Here is a 14,751-nt window from a genome sequence, read left to right on the forward strand (position 1 = left end):
ATATCATTGATGCCTTCCATGTCTTACCTCAGTGTGCTGCTCTTAACCTGACCTGGAAGAAAATGAGTGGTGAAAGGAAAGGTGGAAAAGGCCCGAAGCTCTGTACATTATCACACTCATCAAGATTCTCTGTGATTTGTAGTGGACCTGCACATGAGGTACGTAGCCCTTGTGATGAATATCACCTTACTGTAAACTACATGATAAATGCACAGAAGTGCAGAGGGGGTTCTGTTATTCAGAACAGGTTGCCATGCGTGCTAAGGCCAAAATGACAAACAGCTGTGGTGCTGTGCTCGTGCCAGCGCACACGTGCACTCCCACTGTTTCTCTGTACTTTTGAATTGATTAATGCGAGCCCTTTAAGCTATAACCAGTAAGGCTGACTAGTAGCAATTGGAGGACAAGTGGAAATTACATTTGATGGTACTAGAAAAAATGTTGGCATATTGAATAGCTAAAAAATTATCTTTAATTATCAGTAATTCTTTTTCACTAGTGAGGCTAACAATAACAGGTCTACCCAAAAGGATTTTCATGTGTTGCAAAATGATTGAGACTAATGAAAATGCAAAAAATCATTCACATTAAGGCCATGACCCACTTTTTATTGTATTGTATATTGTTATGATCAATAACAGTCAAACTATGCACAGCCTGAAGAGTTGACCTGGACACACCCTCCTGTGGGCACACACCCCACATGAAGTGAAGTGTATTGTGCCACGGGTCTCCCTGCTCGTCCAATCCCCAGCTGCTGAGGCTGGATATAGGGACATGGAACATCACCTCTTGGGTGGGATGGGGAGTAATGCCGTTTTAGTCCTGGTGTTGGAATGCTGGACAGGTCTTTATCCTCTTAAGGATATTCAAGTGTGCATGGGAATTTGCCCAATCAGTCTGCATTTGCTTTATGGGCTCGGAGCAGGTATTTGACCTCATCCCTTGGGGAATTCTGTGGGAGGTGCTTCAGGAGCATGGGGAATTTCGCCCATTGTTATGTCCTTGTACATCTGCAAGAGCTTGGGCCACTTTACCAGCAATAAATCTGACTTGTTCCCAGTGGGTGGTGAACATTACTGGGGAAAAGATACAGAGCTATTGAGTTAACAAGATGCTTATTGTAACATATCGCACAAATCTCAACAATAGTTTAGAAAATGGAAATGTATACTGAAAGAACGTTGTTTTCATGGAGGCCTGGTGTTTTTTCTAAAGTTTCTGTTAACCGTATCCTTCTTTCTAAGTAGATAAACTATGAGTGCTCTGGCACCTTTCACTGGTGTTTATGTTTATCTTCTTTTTTATCTTCCTGGTATGTATTTTATAAATCTGTTAGGGTATGCTTGTATAATTTGTCTCTTAAGTGACTGACATCCCCTACTGTGAGCCAAGTAGTCATGTTGCAGTCACCTATGGTTTTTGGAGATCTGAGGGGTGTTATCTATAATGCAGCTGGAGCATGGTACTAGGGGCTAAGGGCACGCATTGATGCCAAGTTGCTTTCTCTTGTGCCAAGTCTCTGAAGGTGTATGAGTGTTTACGATGTTCACACTGGATGAGAGGCATGCCCTCTTGCATGAAGGACCTCTGAGTGCCAGTTTCACGCTAAAGACTTTTCCAATGTCAGTTCACTTTGTCACTCAGTTTGCTTAATGGGTCTCCTAACCTTTCATGTTTGGCTTTCATCCAATCAACTCTATTGTTCTGTTTTTATTATTGTTCACAGAGAAGCAGGCTTTTTTGCCTTTATTTAAATGGGACAGAGGAGATGAGACAAGAGCACTGATAAAAAGAGCAGGGGGAAAACATGCAGCAAATAACCTCAAAAGCTTGTGCTATACCTTTAGAGCATATAGATCACCTCTGCAAGCTAGCAAACTATGCCAACATCCCTTATTTGTATTTCAAATGAAGTTGTTATTGGTACTGAAACTGAAACAACAGGTACAAAAACTCAGCATCTGGAAGTAAACCATTCCATGGAGTGATTGAATATGTATGTAGTAAAGTAGAAACAAATAAGCCATCAGTTTTATGAATGCATGTCCAAAGACTTGATATCCGGCTGGCGTCCTAAGCGTCCACTCAGGTCCAAGCTGAAGCTGGGCCAAGAGTAACTCTCTGAGGCTGCTCTGAAGGAGCCAAGCCGTGACTAACATGAACCACCATCACCAATGCTGAACTGCCAGCCAGGAAATAAATACAGCTGGAGAAGCCTTGGACCAACACGCCTTCCAGTCATGTTTGGTCCCAGGTGAGCCTCCACTGAACAGAGAGCTAGTAGATGGGCATAAAAAAAGTCATCACAGGCTTTTTGAGCAACACATTATGTCAGTCAGTGATAATGTTAACATAACATTAAAAATTAGCATGCTGTGCTAAGATAAACTGAAGCAAATGTATATACAAGACTTGACTGTATGACAGTTTGGAGCTGCCACATGTAATCAGTCAAAATCACAGGTTCCAATCATACTGCGATAGAGTATAATTGCAACCTGTCCATCCCAAAATACCCCACACGCTGTTTTATGAGAATTAGTAGAACCAGAAGGCCTAACAAAAAATGCAAGTCAGCTGCAGTGCAGTGTCATAAGCAAAGGTTTTACCCAGATTACAGTCATGGTAAAAAAGAAAGCACAGCTTCTTTCGGTTCTACGGTTCTAGGGTTAAATGCCCACAACTTAAAGTGAGAGACTAAATGATACAGAAAAGGATTACTTCACATTATTTCGGCTAAAGGTGGTTTTACAAGCTGTGTTGTTGTTCATCTCAGGTTATATTTATACATTTTTAAGGACGTGATCATTTTTTATTTTGTCCTAATATGTAAAACCACAGAAGCGACAGAGGGTTTGCTTTCTTTTTACCTTGACTCTGTATTACAAAGTTTAGCACTTGATTGTCTTGAACATGCATCTGTTTTTCTTTTCTGCCATCAGTTTACCCATTAAGGGATAAATGAAGTAGTTTTAGCAAGCAGATTCATGGTCTGAATGCCTTGTTGTGCCAAGAGGAGCACTATAGACTCTCTGTCTCCTCTTGTTAGTCTTTTTGTATTGTTTTTTTTCTTTAATTTAATTTTGTTATTCACATTGTTATCAGAGTGGGTTTTATGCTGCGGTGGACATGGGGTGAAGGCCACAAACAAACATACAGTTTTGCTGTGTGTGTGTGTGTGTGTGTGTGTGTGTGTGTGTGTGTGTGTGTGTGTGTGTGTGTGTGTGTGTGTGTGTGAGGGAGTGTTTGTCATGAAGCTTACTTGATAATGAGGGTGAGAGATTGAAACAGGAGCCAGGGACAGACAGGGAAAGACTCCCGGCTGTCCAAGGATGCTGAAGAACCAAAGCCACACATCTCCATCCCAACAGAGGGAACAGGAAGGCCCCGGACAAGGCACCAACAACCAAAGGCCCCACCAAGCAATGAAGAGGTCCAAGCAACTCTGATCCACAGCTTCCAGGGAGCACCCAAGCAACCACACCAAAATGCCCAGCCAGGCACCAACAAGTACCCATGCCCAGGGATGGCAGCAACAACCGGTGAGGAGTGGCAGGGAGGGGAACTCCCCCACCCACAAGAACAATGTCCCACAGGGGCCATGGCTTAGCGAGCCCCCGACCCAGGCATAGCCATACACACACCCACACATACACTCACACAGAGAAATTTCATGAAGACAGACATCCATCCACATCCACCCCACACTCTGAAGTGCAGAAGAACAGATGCCCCCCAAAGCCTGCGACTTAGAAATATGGTATCCAACCAGATACGAACTCTGGATGGCATAACTTTGGCCTCCAGTAATATTGCGAGAAATCTCATTTTTGACCAGTTCATGCATTTATTACTTCCAGGCTGGACTACTGTAATTCATTATTATCAGGATGTCCTAAAAACTCTCTGAAAAGCCTTCAGCTAATCCAAAATGCTGCAGCAAGAGTCCTGACAGGGACTAGAAAGAGAGAGCAGATTTCTCCTGTTTTGGCTTCCCTTCATTGGCTTCCTGTTAAATCCAGAATTAAAAATCCTGCTCCTCACATACAAGGTCTTAAATAATCAGGCCCCATCTTATCTTAATGACCTTGTAGTACCATATCACCCAATTAGAGCACTTTGCTCTCACACTGCAGGCCTACTTGTTGTTCCTAGAGTATTTAAAAGTAGAATGGGAGGGAGAGTCTTCAGTTTTCAGGCCCCTCTTCTGTGGAACCAGCTTCCAGTTTCGATTCAGGTGACAGACACTATCTCTACTTTTAAGATTAAGCTTAAAACTTTCCTTTTTGATAAAGCATATAGTTAGGGCTGGACCAGGTGACCATGAATCCTTCCTTGGTTATGCTGCAATAGACGTAGACTGCTGGAGGATTCCCATGATGCATTGAGTTTTTCTTCTTCAGTCACCTTTCTCACTCTCTATGTGTTAATAGACCTCTCTGCATTTAATCATTAGTTATTATTAATCTCTGTCTCTCTTCCACAGCATGTCTTTTGTCCTGTCTTCCTTCTCTCGCCCCAACATATCCCCAAATTTTTGTTCCCCAAAGTACAAATTATTCATGCCCAAAAGCAACAGGCATCTAACAATAGCATTATTGAACATTCTTTCTTGGAGAACAGTCAAAGAATGAAATCAAAGAATGTTTATTTAGAAAACCTGCAAAAAACGTGTAAAAGTTAAGGACAGATGTAAACGTTCTGCAGGACATTTACAATATACAATCCATGGCAGCATCTGTAGTTGGGAAGGAGCCCCTCTGATCCACGGCCCATTAGACCTGCCTGGTGGAACTGTGCTGCCTGGGCCTGTGTAGCCATAGTGTTGGTGTGACCCATGTCCTGTTCTCTGTGGGCAGAGCGCAGGCATTCCAGCAGCTGTCACGCTCCCATCCCTAAGTAAACCCTGCTGGCGTAGTCGTCCAAGGGAAGCAGCCAGAGGAGTTGCTAAAACACTGGAATCACGCACTAACTTAACAGTGCCCGTATTGAACATGGCTGGGAGAGCGAGGCAGCCCAGAGTAGAACTGCAACACCTGCAGCACCTGCCCCGTTTAATGCACCATTCGTGTCATGTGGGAGAGCCGGCAGGTATTGTAGAGTTCGGCTTGTAGGAGCTGTTCACATCAGATTATAGCCAAGAAAAATCTTTGAAGTCCATTTTCTGTTTGTGACTACTGCAAGTTGGATTTGGCAACAGGCCCAGACCTCTTTGATTTTACCGAATGTGACAAGACTTAGTGAAAACGTGGAAGGAAATATTCAGTTTAAAAAAAGGAAATCGTATGTTTGTTTCAAATAAGAGCAACAAAAGTGGAGATCTTTCACACATATGTATTATTATAGCAAGATTTTATTGGGGTTCTCATAGTAATGTTTAATTTGCTGTGGAATATATGAGCATGCAATGTGAAACTGACTGAAGAACACAAGTAAATAGTATATGCGCCTTCACAAAATATATTGATTAACTTCATAACATCCAACCAGTTATCATTGACGTGGGAACTGCTCCTTAAATTGTTGTATTAGCAAATCTTTTTCTATATTTAATATAAAACTGAAAAAATATGAATACAGATGCAAGTTCAAGTTAAGTTAACAAATATATACTCACAACCATATCAATTATTTTCAGGGATGATGGGGCTAATCTTTCCTAGTATTTGCAAAAAAATACTCCATCTTATATTTGAGTATATTCATTGATTTTGTATTCCATTCTGTTCTTGCTTCGTCTTTTGTCCTAATGGGAACAAAATCACTTTAATAAGGAGGAATCATATGGAACAATTGAACATGATTTATTGAAATACAAAATTCAGTCAAGCTGTTTGTTAATTAGAATCTGACCCATCATAGCATAATGGAATTTCAAGCAAGGACACGGAAAGGCAGAAATACAGCAGAGTACTGGGTTTCAAAGTACATAGGATGGAGGTTGATTGGCTTAGAGAGGGCAAGCAAGAGGATGATTGGACTAGAGCAATGAGGTTGACAGCATGGGAAAGTAGATGTAACTATTAAAAAAAAGACTAGCAGCTGAACATCCATGAAACTATGCAGATGTGTGATTACAGATCTTTGTTTTTCAATGTTTGTATGAGATTCTAAGTCTATAGGTGTTATGATTCATTGCAGAAAAATGTAGCTGCGATGATCCAGGTAGTTTGGTCACATTTGTATCCTTCTTTTTTATACTCTCAGTCTATGCAATAGAGTGGGTGTATACAACAATAAAGTTGTATATACAAGGTTTACTGCAAGGTCCACACAGCACATTATAGAGTGTTGAGAGGCTTTTCTGTCCGTCTGTGTGCCTCTACAACAAATAGGTGTAGCCAGATTGCTGGTGACCTATGTAAGAGTTAGAGGTATGGTTAGCTTGGCATCAACCCATTTATACAGAAAACTGCCTGAAGAATACCAGTTTAATCTCTAAGGCCAAAATGGATGTAAGAGATTCGATTTGAAAGGTTTATAATTTTGGACACTATGCTGTGCATGTGGTTCACCCTAATTCTTCTCTAAGTGGCTCGGGTGGATGTTATGATGTTAACATGTATTTATGTCTTCATGAATCTCTGCAGAATTATGATTCTAGCTTAAGCGGGGCCAGACAGCAAATGGGGATAGATGAGAACAAAAGACTTTTGAGTTTGAGTTTGGATTTCCATTCTAAACCTTTTTGGAAAAATAAGAAAAGCTTGTTTCAGGCTCAGGGCTTGGAGCTGAGATTTGACTGAAAGTCTTGTATGTAATAAGTAGACATCCAAGTTGAGAATGCTTTGCTGCATAAATGAAGACACACACACATATTCATTTAAATGTCAGTAAATTTGTGATACAACGTCATCTGCAGGCTGTCATCGAGAACACTGGATACACACAGCTCATTTGGCTACTAGACATCAGCACATTGTCAACCAAAGGGCAGAAAGGGCCACTGACACATTTGCCCCTGCCTTATTTACCACAGCAAGACTCCTGTGTTCTTGTCATTCCATACTTCCTTGTCTAACTCTCCAACACACACACAGAGGAGGGCCTGTAAGCGTCGTCCTCAATTAGGCATGTTTAGCTTTAACAGTGTGCCGGCGTCGGCTAAGCCACTACTCCCTCGGGACCCAGCCGCCAATCTCACTGAGTAAACACATGTATACATGGAGTACCCTGACTGCCCCACAAAATGAGTCAGACACAATCATACACACAATTTGCAGGCCACTGCAGTAGATTTACCTTGTAGTGGGTACCTTAACACACAGTGGCTCCTCTAGAGGCATTTCTCCATGCATAATACTGCTCTGACATACAGAACTGAAGTACAGTTCAGGTAATCAGTCTCCTCTGTGTGAGCTGTGGTTATATGCTCAATTAGGGTGATAGAGTGAGATAGTGTTGTGCAGGTGGGAGACACTACACTTATTCATACTGAAACACCTGGTTGCCGTGTGTGTGTGCATGTGCGTGTGCGTGTGTGTGTGTGTGTATACATATTTAGACAGCTGTTATCCCCAAGAAACCTTAACCCTCTGACCTACCACCTTTGTTGTCACCATGCAGCTACAGTCAAGTTCAGGCTTCCTGATTAAACATAATGTAGCAGTAGCATTATCTTATTTAAAGTTTTGTGTGTTTCTTAATTATTTTTCATCGAGTGTCTTGACTTGGCTTTTCTAATTTTTCACTGTACCACTCTTAGCTTTTTATCAGAAGCAACAAAAGCACAGTTGATTAAACAGAACAGGACTTTTACTTCAAGACCTCAATTATTTCAATAAAGAGAGACCACATGGAGAAACTGAATGTGATTTATTGAGATGGAGAAATTAATTAATGTATTTGGGCTCCAGTAACACATCCCAGCAGTTTTTACTGTGACATGATTCGTGATAATGTCAAGTTGTTACTGTTCTTATGCATGATTTGCATAAATGCTGCGTTTGCCCACAGTTCTGGTTTGTTTTTGTTTTTTTAACACAGTGTAAGATGGGGGTTTTCATAGAATGGCTCAAATCCAACATCATTTAGTAACATCTTGACCACGCGGCTGTAGTGCGTCTGGACCGTAGTGGGAACCTCAGTGTGCTGGAGAAGCCTCACTGATTTGGGTGTGTGGTCATAGTCCAGCTGTGTGTGAGAGAGAGACCATGACATTTTTATGTCTGTTCAATAGTTTTAAAACTACCAGACACATATGTCTCTGTGTATAAGAGTGAGAGAGAGTGAGAACATATTTGTGCCATACTGCATGGATGCCTGCCTGCACATGTGTGCGTGTGCCAGGTCCTAAGAATGCTTGTATTGTTTATCATATTCCTGCAGTGTGTAGGGAAACCTTAACCTAACAGTGCTTGCTGCTCTCCACAGCCCGTCTGTCCCAGACAGAAAATTGGGAGGGTTGGGGTCCAAATTATACTTGGTGAGAGAGGAGAACGCTGCGTTTGTTTCCTGCACTATGTGTGCAGCGTGTGTACAGTGTGTTGTGGAGTGTAATAGCTGTGTATCATATGTTTTTCTCTGGTTTGGCCAGAGAGCATAAAGCAATAGCAGCCTCACTGTGACAGGCTCTTTAAGGGGTATTATCAGCTCTATCTAAATTAAACCAGTGTCAGAGTTCTACACAACATAAACACAAGAAACACTGGCACTGTGCGGATAAAACCCACAATTCTTTCCAATGCATTTGCTATATGGGTTAAATATAACTAAAATCTCTGCTGTTTAATGCTCGATCATCACTGAATCAGAACAATGCTTTACAGTTTTAGCTCTCAGCCTTCATCTCAAAATATACCTCTTAAGCAAAACTCAGTTGGCACAGGGGTGCAAAGTAATCAGTCATCTCACCACATTTTAGACAAAAATGTTTAGACCTGTCCTGTGCAGCCACACTTCAGGTGAAAAGCATCTTTCTGGTCTCTTCACACTGCATTTTCTGGCTAAATCACACCACAGATATGACTTTAGACTCAAATTACAGTCTCCAGTGTGAGTCTCAAACAATTCTGTAAATAAAGTTTTGGATATGTATTTAGTCAAATGGGTTAAATAAAGACAATGCATGAAAAAAGTACAGTGATTTTCTGATAGACATATTAGCTTGTTTCAAGGTCAGTATTATAGTATGCAAATATCTCAATGAAAGGACAGAATAAATGTTAAATAACTAAAACCTTAATTTCTGTAATACATTTGTACAACGGGGAGTGTGTGTGTGTGTGTGTGTGTGTGTGTGTCCATACTCTGCAAAAATAAACATGATGGTGTGTTCAGCTGATCACTGGTGTTTAGAGGCTCTACTAAGTGGCACCTGGCCACTGCCAAAACAAACAAAACTGCGCATGCATGTGTTCTTGAGGTGCACGTGTGTTTGTGCGCACACACGTGGGTGAGCGTGTTGCTGCTAAGTGCCACTATGTGTCAGCCAAAACAAACAGGCTTAATGAGAAGCAGCTCCTGGGAGAGAGAGCAAGAGAGTTGTAGAGAGAGAGAGAGAGAGAGCGAGAGAGAGAGACAGAGAGAGAGAGAGAGAGAGAGAGAGAGAGACCCAGCCAGGCCAAACACACTGACCCTGCTGTCTTTCTCGCATGGACAAGGATCCACTGTTTCCCTCTGTCCACCTATAGCACGACCATCACCTCCATCAGCCTCACCCCTCTCCCTACTCCACGCTCCTTCCTGCACCCGGCTCTCGCCACTCCATTTACCAGTGAGGTGTAAGGGTGAAAGGAGTGGAGGGGGTGTATGAGGTGAGTGATGGCAATTAGAGGTACATTTGTAGCTGTGTGTGGGAAATGCAGGGTAGTTATGCCAAAAAGTTTGTCCACATAAATACACCGGCATAGCATCTGCGAGAAGGAAAAATTGCAGATCAGATTAAACCCTCACACACCCTTTAACAAACATCTTTCACAATTAACTGTCAGCCTCTCTGATCTCTCATTTCATCAGAGAGGCAGATTATTCCACACATGTTTTTTGAAATCTTCCAATTTTGAGGTTGTAATTCAATTCAATTTAATTCAATTCAGTTCAGTTCAGTTCAGTTCAATTCAATTCATTTTGGTTCAATTCAGTTCAATTACATTCAGTTCAACTGAATTCAGTTCAATTCAGTTCAGTTCAATTACATTCAGTTCAATTCCAGTCCAATTCAATCCAATTCAATTCAATTCAATTCAATTACACCTGGTGGAAGACTCTAAGAAGACCCATCTTGGATGAATTGTAAAGTTTCTGAAAGGACAACAAAAACTTTTTAGCTTTTAACAAACGGAAATGTCTAACAAATTACTGATTGACCATGTGCTCATCATCAACAGTGCCTCCAAACTCAGAGGGTAATACATGTACATGTACATAATGTCAAGCTAGCTTAGCTAAATATTATTTTCATTTAAAGACTTTTCGTTGCAATTTAGTAGTTTATATTGTACTAATATTTTTTTTTTTTACTTGAGTAAAGAAGTATTTTACCCACCATCCACTTACTCCAGTTTGAAATGGACTGATATCTACAGTGTTGGGGAGTAATGGAATACATGTACCGCCGTTACTTATTTAAAATACAAAATATGAGTAACTGTATTCCGTTACAGTTACCGTTTAAAAAGGTGGTATTCAGAATACAGTTACTTTGTTGAAATAAATGGATTACACTGCGGTCTTTTCCTGTTTCATATGTTAGGCTATGCCCTCTCTATTTTTGGTAATTCCACGCCGGTGAAAACCCAAACAAAACACGCATTAAGAGGCTCTATGTCATGTTAACAGCAACTGGGGAGACAGAACATAGGAACCTGAAACATGGTACAGAAAGGCACAGTAGACACAACATGGAACACAGTGAAGCCATATTACAAGAACTAAGCCTATGATAACCAGAACTGAAACCTAGGGAAATAATAACTATAAAGATCAAAACAGCACAACCCACATGAACATAATGAACTCGCAGGGAAAGAGTAAAACTAAACACGGTGAACACAGGAACACAAGATCTCTTCAAAATAAAACAGGAAACATAAGTTGCAGACATGACAACCTGAACTTGACAACGTAAGACACAGACATGAAACACGTGAAGGGCAAGGGAGACTTAACAGGGGTGGAAGACACAAGGGGAATCTGATAACAAACTATAACAACCTAGGCATGATAAAAAATGAACTAGAAAACCTGAAGGGCTTAAACGTAAACCATAAACTAAAACTCAAAACGCAGGGTCAAAAGACCCAGGATCGTGACACTCTAATGCCTGTGTCTCAATCTCGCGTCTCATAATGACGTGAAGAAATATTTAAAAAAATTATCTAATATGAAGGCAGAGTGTTGCAGGCATCGCCCTAAAGAATGTAGCCTCATGGGCAGTGTAGTCCGTGCTGCAGGGAGAATGGACTGTCATACCCGTTATGTGTCTGTGAGCAAGAGGAGGGAGAAAAAAGAGAGTGGAAAAGTACGACCACCAACTAGAAACGGGAGCTGGAAGCATGTAAATATAATAATAACCACTGCAGCCAAGAAGAGTGCCTGACGAGCCCAGTTGTAAGTAAGCTGTTAAGACTCGACTGTACACAGTGTTCGTGTTTTTCTCCAAAACAATAAGTTCGGTTGGAGCAGCCTTTCAACGCCTCTCTCTGTCTCTCACTAGCAAAGTTGACCCACGCAACAAAGTGAAGCTAGTTTTCAGCTATGAGCCCGACACGAACCCAGAGCCGCGGACCTGTTTTACATACGCGCGGAATAGTTTTCTATACGAGATCGCTGCAAAAAGTGCAGCCTTACCTAATGTCCACCTACTGTTACTCATTTATATTAAGATTTAAAAATCTAGTTGGTATTGATATGGCGAGTAGTCTTCAGTAATAGTAATAAATCACACAGCAATAGTACATTCATGTAGTTGTAAAAAGCATGATAATATATTTTCAGTAATCCAAAGTATTCAGAATACATTACTCTCATTGAGTAACGTAATGGAATACATTACAAAATACATGTTGGGGCATGCATTCTGTAATCTGTAGTGGAATACATTTTAACCTTCCCAACACTGGATATCTACATAATACTTATCTACTCTTACTCCTCTTACCTTCAACCATGCACGCACTTTCTTGTAGCATTTTCTGTTTTACATTTAACCACTTTGTAAATAGTGCAGCCAAACTCCCTCTCCAGTGCTTCAGGTTTGATGTACTGCCCAAGGACAATTTGACACGTGCAGGAATCGGGGATCAAACCAACCAGATAGAGGCTGAGAGGGATATTTGGAGATAAATATGTATTTGTACATTTGAAAGAGAAAACAGAAGCCATTCGAATAAATATAATGCAGTTTTGCTTGCATGGGAACACATGCAGGACAAACACAAAACAGAGTCTGTTTTGATATTTGAGAGACTAGGAGAGGAGACAGGAGATTAAGATTTAAAGTCCCTCAGTCTCCAGGAGGATCGGGTTGGGGGTCAGGGTCAGTTTTTCCCCACAGATGTTTTTTGGGCAGTTTAACATCAGTGTTTGCTAAGTGTTACCTTATTTATGTTATTCAATATACCAAAGCACCAATGACCTTTGTAAAGTCCTCAATCTGATCACTTTTGATCAGTTTTGTTTTTTAAAAAAAATCTCATCCTATTTATAACAATGCATTGAGTAAGACTGTGGTTAAAAGGTTTGCCAATCACAGCTTGATATGTTATGCCTGTGGAAGATCAGAGCTGTAGCTGAAAACTAAAACTTGGGCTTGACTTGAGGTCATGAAAATGAAAATGTAACTGCTTTGTGAATCCCCCAGTCCCAGACTTAACAGGATCAAATGTGCTGGCTAGTTAAAAGTAAACTCTCAGAACAAAAACAAAAAAAACATAACTTGAAGGCAGAAAGTTTGAACATTTTAATATCTGGTTTGTAAATTTGAAGGATTTTAGAATTAAGTACTCAACGATATGCTTGTTGACTTGGCTTTGGGAACTAGAGACTTGAAGCAGGTCTTGATCTGATAAATTTGTCATTTGAGTTGAACCTGACCTTACGTAGATTTTTTGGACCTTTTCTTTGACTTGAAATTTGCTCTGAGATTATTTTGATGTCATGAAACTACATTTTGACTCAACCTAAAGGAATTTACATGGATGCGATGGCGAGGTCTTACCATCAAGGACTTTAGAACTGCTTTGGGGCTTGCTCTGGACAGTTTCAGACTTGATCTGAAAGGATTTTGACGCATGACTAGGACTGAGGTTCAAGGTCTTAAAACTTGACTTGGCTTTGACCTCAGACATGGTTAGTCCACTTGATGTCCTATTTACTCTGATATGTTAAAGAAGTGACTGAACAAAAACTCACCTGAGATTTGATCTGGATCAGATTTTGTGGATCTTACTGACACAAACGTGACAGGTTCTTGCAGTTAAGTTCAAGTAATGTTCAAGTCAAGTCTCCACCTACCCCTATCCTTGCAACACAACTCTGCAGACAACTTTTAAAGTGCTCATGAGCAAGTTACTCACCTTTCCGGCCTTTCTGCTGCACACAGAGCTAGACCTCTAGCTGTGAAAGTGATGCAGAGCGGTGTTAAGAAGGCATGAAATCTGAAAACCTTTCCTGGCTTCAAAAAATTAACCTCAAATACTAACTGACAGGAGTGTGCGCATATTGTCATGTTTGTGTGTCTGCCCAAGTGTGCGTGTGTGTGTGCTCCATCATTTAACTGACCCCTGCTTGTCAGGTCACATCCTGTTCATATCTTTTTTGCTGGTTACCACTTGCTGTTTGCTTTGGCGGCTTTAGGTCTGTTGGGGTTCAGGTGTAAAGAGAGCAACCGAGTATGTTCGCACATTTGTGTGTAGCATGGCCTTTGTGTATGTGTGTACAATAACTGTATGTATGTGTGTGCTCCCAGTTATTTTAGGCACAGTCGCCATGGCCGTTTATTTTTAGGCCTGAAAGACTGTGTGTATGCATATGTGCATGTCTACAGGGATTTGTACACACTGTGCTAAGGTGTGTGTGTGTGTGTGTGTGTGTGTGTGTTTTGGCAGGGGAGCTTAGGAGGTTGTGGTGAGTTTGTGTGTTCAGGGCCGCTGGTGTGAAAGAGCAGTCAGAGCAGCGCTTCCCCCTGGAGAGAGGGTTTAATTTAGAAGAACAAGGCTCCTAACACACTCTTGTGCAGTCACCGTCTCCTTGGCCTATCACTCCACACCTCATCCCTCCCCTTCCCCAGCTCTCTCTGCCACTCTATAAACCTTTAAGCATCTCTCCATCTTTTCTTCCCTTACTTGTTAACCTTTTTATAGATTTTATTTCACATCTGTTTCTTTGATTGTATAATCACACATTACTGGGTAAAAGGTTGCCAATAGTAGGTCAGCAATCTCTCCATTACTTTATTGTTTGCTATGATTTTGATTAATGCTATAAAGTTTTCTCTGAGGTTTTTTTTTTGTTTTTTTGTTTTTTTCAAGCATTTGCATGTCTGGTTTCTTAGTAATAAATCACAAGTCTGGATGCTCATCAGGCAGGACTGTCAGAAATCCTGAAGCAGAGCAGGAAGGCTCAGACCAGGGTCATCATTCAAAAAATTTTCCTAACACTAAAGGCCAGTACGGTGCTTACTTGTGCTCTGACTCAGTGCAAGAATAAGTCTACAAACAGTATGGAACATAATAAGTAAGCAAGCAAAACTTTACAGATATAGCACAATTAGTTCCAGGTGAGAACACAATGCACTGCAGAAAGCAG

Source organism: Perissodus microlepis, chromosome 5 (assembly GCF_051167445.1).
Source record: "Perissodus microlepis isolate ML-2025 ecotype Zambia chromosome 5, ASM5116744v1, whole genome shotgun sequence".
Classification (NCBI taxonomy): domain Eukaryota; kingdom Metazoa; phylum Chordata; class Actinopteri; order Cichliformes; family Cichlidae; genus Perissodus; species Perissodus microlepis.